General features: G+C 42.9%; 1 protein-coding gene and 1 pseudogene across 2 annotated transcripts in view; one reads left to right on the top strand and one right to left on the bottom strand.

The window, feature by feature from the left end:
* The first annotated feature begins 889 nt into the window (after positions 1 to 889).
* The window catches only part of SGSM1 (small G protein signaling modulator 1), a 68,411-nt gene continuing 63,300 nt past the window's right edge, over positions 890 to 6,000 (top strand). For both annotated transcript variants that reach the window (XM_041729329.1, XM_041729327.1), the window contains exon 1: positions 890 to 910. The gene's annotated coding sequence lies outside the window, so the exon portion shown is untranslated. The remainder of the gene's footprint in view (positions 911 to 6,000) is intronic.
* LOC121475773 lies at positions 3,967 to 5,719 on the bottom strand (annotated as a pseudogene).

The raw sequence follows: 6,000 nt of genomic DNA, 5'->3' as shown, positions 1-6,000 counted from the left end.
GAGGTCAGAAGGTCAGTGCTAGGTCCAGGTCGTGCAGAGCCTTGTGGCCCATCGTGAAGACATGGGCTGTCATTCTGGGTGAGATGAGAGCCCTGTAGGGTACTGAGTGGAGGAGGGACATGGTCTGAGTTACCTTTTAAAAAAAAATACCTGCACAATACCCATTTATTCACACTGTATTAGCGTATAACATACACACTTTTAAAATTTGTGGTAAAATGCACAGAACATCAAATTTACCTTCTTTGGGGCACCTGGCTGGCTCAGTCAGTTACACATCTGCCTTTGGCTCAGGTGGTGATTCCAGGGTCCTGGGATCGAGCCCTGCATCGGGTTCCCTGCTGTGCAGGGAGCCTGCTTCTATCTCTCTGCCTCTCCCTCTCTCTGTCTTTCATGAATAAATAAGTAAAAAGAGTTTTAAGTAAACTCTTAAAGTAAAAATTTTTTACCCTCTTTGTCATTTTTAAGCTCCATAGTGTTAAGTAAGTAGTTTTTGTGGTATAGGCACTCTCTCTCCATCCTACACAACTACAACTCTATACCCATTAAGCAATAATTCCTCTTCCCAGCCCCTGGCAAGCATCATTTTCCTTTCTCCACGCACTTGACTACTCTAGGTGCCTCTTACAAGGATGTGTCTTATTTTGGCTGGCTTATTTCACTTAGCATCGTGTGCTCAAAGTTTATCCATGTTGTAGCACGTGTCTGAATTTCCTTCGTTTTTATTTTTTTCAGATTGTATTTATTTATGAGAGACACAGAGAGGCAGAGACATAGGCAGAGGGAGAAGCAGGCTCAATGCAGGGAACCAGATATGGGACTTGATCCCCGGACCGCAGGATCATGCCCTGAGCCAAAGACAGGTGCCCAACCGCTGGGCCACCCAGGCGTCCCTGAATTTCCTTCCTATGTAAGGCTGAATTATATTCCTTTGAATGTGTCTGCTTCATTTTGTTTATCTATTCATCCCTCAGCGTCCACTTGGGCTGTTTCCACATTTGGCCATTGTGGATAATGCTGCCGCAAACACGGGTGTGCAAATCTCTCTTCAATACTCTGCTTTCAGTTCTTTGGGGTGTATACCTAGAAGCAGAATTGCTGGATCCTATGGTAATGTTCTGTTACATTTTTTGAACAACTTCCATACTATTTTCCTTAGGAACTGCACGATCTTTGCTCTTCCCCTGGCAATGCACAAGGGTTCCAGTTTCTCCACATTCCCACCCACACTCCCTTATTTTCTGTTTTCCGATAGTAGCCCATCCTCAAGGGTGTGAGGCGGTGTGTGGTGGCGTCTTTGATTTGCACTTCCCTGATGAAGAGTGATGTTGAGCATCTCCTCGTGTGCTTGTGGGCCATCTGTAGATCTTCTCTGGAGACATGTCTGTTACAGTCCTTTGCCCATTTTAGAACCAGGTTTTTTGTTATTGAGCTGTAGGAATTCATCATCTAGAATGGATGTCTAGAATAGACATTAGCTTCATATTAGATGCACGGTTTGCAAATATTTTCTCCCATTGCCTGGCTTACCTTTTTTCTTTTTTCTTTCTTTTCTTTTTCTTTTACTGTTTATCATGTCCTTCAACATACAGAAGTTTTTTTTTTTTTTTTTTTTACTTTGATGTAGTTTATTTCATGTAACTCTTGCTGACTCTGCTTTTGGTGTCACAGCCAAGAAATCATTCCCAAACCCAGCATCATGACATTACTCTGCTATGTTTTCTTTGAGGAGTTCTATGGCTTTTGCTTGCATATATAGGTGTTTGAATCATTTCGAGTTGATTTTTGTGTGTGGAATAGGTGAGAGTCTCACTTCATTTCTTCGCATGTAGAGATCCAGTGTTCCTAAGAGCGTTGGTGGGAAAGTGTCCTTTCCCCCATTGAATGGTCTTGGGCACCTGTGTGATAGACGAGAGGATTTGTCTCTGGGATCTCTGTTCTTACCCACTCGTCTATATGCCAGTACCTCACTATTTTGATTACCACAGTTTTATAATAAGGTTTGAAGTCAGGAAGTGTGAGACCTCTAACTTTGTTCTTCCTTTTCAAGATCACTTTGCCTATTCATGGTCCCTTGAGATTCCATATGAATTTTAGGATAGATATTCCTCTTCAGAAAAAAAAAATCCACCCCATGGGACGCCTGGGTATCTCAGTTGGTTAACCATTGGTCTTAGGCTCAGGTCATGATCCCAGGTTTGTGAGATTGAGCCCCATGTCGGGCTCCCTGCTTAGTGGTGAGCCTGCTTCTCCCTCCCCCTTTGCCTGCTACTCCACCTACTTGTGGGCTCTCTCTCTCAAATCAATAGATAAATCTTTTTTTTTCTTTCTTTCTTTTTTTTTTTTTTTCTAAAGGGGGAACGCTTGGATGGCTCAGCAGTTGAGTGCCTGCCTTACACCCAGTGTGTGATCCAGGAGTCCCGGGATCGAGTCCCACATCAGGCTCCCTGCATGGAGCTTGCTTCTCTCTCTGCCTATGTCTCTGACTCTTTCTGTGTGTCTCTCATGAATAAAGAAATGAAATCTTTTTTTTTTTTTTAAAGCCCACCCCTAAACAACAATAAGAGTAACAAATGCCACTGGGATTTTGAGGGGGATTACATCTGTAGGTTGCTTTGAGTTTTATTGTCGAAGATATTGAGTCTTTCGATCTCTGGACACATGGGATGCCTTTCCATTTATTTGGGTCTTTACAAAATTCTCTCAGCAGGTGTATAATAGCTTTCAACATACAGGCCTTTCACCTCCTTGGTTAAGTTTATTTCTCAGTATTTTATTCCTTTTGACATTTTTTGTAAATGGAGTGTTTATATTCTTTGGATTGTTTGTTGTCAGTGTTTAGAAATATGGCTGATTTTCACATGTTGATTTTGTATTCTGCAACCTTGCTGAATTTATTTATGACCACTCACAGTTTTCCTGTGACATTTTTGGGATTTTCTGTATGTAAGATCATGCTGTCTGCCAACTGAGACCATTTTACTTCTTTCTTTCTGATTTGCATACCTTCTATTTCCTTTTCTTGCCCTAACTCATCTGGCTAGAACACCCAGTGCTATGTGCAATAAGAGAGGTGAGAGCAGGCATCTTTGTGATCTCCTTGACTTTGAAGGCAGTTTTCAACCTTCCACCATTGTATGGGATGGTAGCTCTGGGTTTTTCATGTATGACTTTTATTATGTTGAGGTAGTTTCTTGCTATTATTAGTTTAGTGAGTGTTTTATGAGAAAAGGGTGTTGCATTGTGACACATTCTTTTTCTGCATCAACCAAAATGCTCTTGTGGGTTTTTTTTTGTCTCTTCATTACATTAACATGGTTTATTACATCAGTCAGGTTTTGTGTCCTGAACCATCCCTGCATTTTAGCAATAAATCCTAATTTAGTTATGCTGTGCTGTCCTTTCTAGATATTGCTGAATCCTTTTTTTTTTAAGATTTTATTTATTTATTCATGAGAGACACTGAGAGGCAGAGACATGGGGAGAGGGAGAAGCAGTCTTCTTGCAGGGGAACCTTATGTGGAACTTGATCCCGGGACCCCGGGATCACTACCTGAGCCAAAGGCAGACACTCAGCTACTGAGCCACCCAGGTGCCTCTAGATATTGTTTATTTCTCTTTGCTAGTATCTTATTGCAGATTTTGACATTGACATTCATTGGAGACATTGGTTTGTAGTTTTTGTGTAGCGTCTTGCCTGGCTTTGGTTTCAAGGTAATGTTGGCCTCATGCAATGAAAGTATTCCCTCTACTTCAATTTTTTTTTTTTTTTTGTGGAAGATTTGTGGAGAATTGGCATTAATTTTTATTTTAGTTATTTGGGTCTTCTCTCTCTCCTTTTTTTTAAGTCAGTGTGGCTTGTCAATTCTGGTGATATATATATATTTTTTCAACGTTCATTTTCCTTTAATGACCCCCATCTCCCTGAAGGGCAGGTACAGGCAGCTAGGCGATGACAAGAGCTGTTTACTTGAAGATCTTGCCCTGATTGAAGGTTTTGCCCACATGCTGGAAGGCCCCCTCTCAGGAAAAGTACTCTCGAACCAGCGTCTGGGTCTCCTCGCTGCCAGGATCCGGTTTCCACCACGTATAGGACTCGTAGTCCACCTGTCAATCTGGACTCAGCGGAAAGGCAAGCTACTGGCCTCAGAAGACCCAGACTCCAGAAATGGAGCTGCTGTTGTTGGTTCCAAAGAGGATGACACTGGCAAAGGCATTCTTCCTCAGCTTGTCCAACCGTTGGAACATTCCAGTGATGAGGTTATATAACTCATAAAAGTCTGGGTGAGCTCCTCAGGGAAGCGGTACTCAGTGTACCACAGGGACCGGCCATCCTTATCGAAGTGCTTCCAGAAATACGGCAGTGCCACAGTGAGAGTGTCCTCATTGGAGTACTTCCGCTTAAATTTGTCCAACACAAAGGTACTCTTGGGCAGGTGAGCAAAGGGGTCTTTGGCCTTTGGCTCAGCAGCCAGTGCCTGCTCACATTCATCCATTTCCTCCTCAGGAGCAGGGGCAGCAGCCTTCTTCTCCCCTTTCCACTCAGCCTGGGGCTTCTGCTTCTCTTCCCGAGAACCCTTCTCTTTTCGTGGGGTGTCTTTTTTAGGTTGGCTCTCTGCAAACTTTTTAGCATCAAACTGGGCCATCTTCTCACAGAGTTTCACCTCCCCCAAGACAGCCCGGAACTGGGGCTGGTTAATGAAGGTAAGGAACCAGCGTTTGGTATTGGGGAAGGCCTGGTGGAAAGAAGGCTCCAGGACCTGTTTATAGAGCCACAACAGGGTGCAGACAACTGTGATGTCAGCCAGTGTCACACATTCGCCCACCAGAAAAGTCCTCGTCTTCAAATGAGTATCCAGGAGACCCAGAATTCGCCTCACTCCTCCTTTGCATTCTCTGTGGCCTGCTTGTTGTGGTGCATGATGCCCAAGGTAGGAAACACCCAGGTACTGGCTGGGGGCACTATGTCGCTATCAGCAAAGCTCACCCACTGCACCACCTGGGCTGCTGCCTCTGGAGTACTTCCCCGCAGCTCCTCATTGCTCACATAGTAGGCAATGGCAGTGCTCTCAAACACACAGAATCCATCGTCACCAGCAAATGCTGGAACCTTGCCAGCAGGAAAATTTACGGAGAAATTCAGGGGTGTGGTTGGTTTGGCCAAAGTGGAAGTGGGGTGGTGCGGAGAGCACGCGGACCTGAGCCCCGCTGTACTGAGCAGCAATGAGAGCCTTGAAGGCCTTCTGGTTTTCAGGATATGTGTATAGGGTCCTGGCCGCCATGGAGATTCCGCAGAGAAAGCTCTGCTGGTACTTTTTGAAGAATCAACTCTCTTGGTTTGTTAAAAATTTCCCATCATATTTCTGTTTTCCATTTTGTTACCTCTATTCCCTCTAGTAGCTTTGGGTTTAGTTTGTTCTTTTATAAAGGCAGATTGTTGATTTCAGATCTTTCCCATTCTTTTAACATAAGCACTTCCAGCTATAAATCTCCCCCCATCACTGCTTTCTTGGCATCACATGGATTTTGTTGTGTTGCATGTTCATTTCCATTTGCCCATTTGCCTCAAGATATTTGTTAATTTCTCTTGCGATTCCTTCTTTGACCCATTGCTTGTTGAAGAGCATTTGGCTTAACTTCCACCCACACAACTGGTTTCTAGTTTCATGCCACTGTGATCAGAAAAGATACCTTGTATGATTTCAGTCTTTGAAGATTTAAGACTTCTGTGTCTTGTCTATAACATGCTCTATCCTGAAAATGCTTTATGCACACTTGACAAAAAAAAATGTGTGTTCTACCCTTGTTGAGGGGGTGAGTGACTACTGTCTGTCTCTTAGGTCCAATTTGTCCATAATGTTGTTCAGGATCTCTATTTCCTTATTGATCTTCTGTTTATTCCGTTGACTTCCATTTTATTTTATTTTATTTTATTTTATTTTATTTTATTTTATTTTATTTTATTTTATTTTATTTTTAATTTATTTTATTTTATTTATT

The sequence above is a fragment of the Vulpes lagopus genome, chromosome 14 (assembly GCF_018345385.1).
Source record: "Vulpes lagopus strain Blue_001 chromosome 14, ASM1834538v1, whole genome shotgun sequence".
In the NCBI taxonomy this organism is placed as follows: domain Eukaryota; kingdom Metazoa; phylum Chordata; class Mammalia; order Carnivora; family Canidae; genus Vulpes; species Vulpes lagopus.
This window is presented reverse-complemented; position numbering and strand designations above follow the sequence as displayed.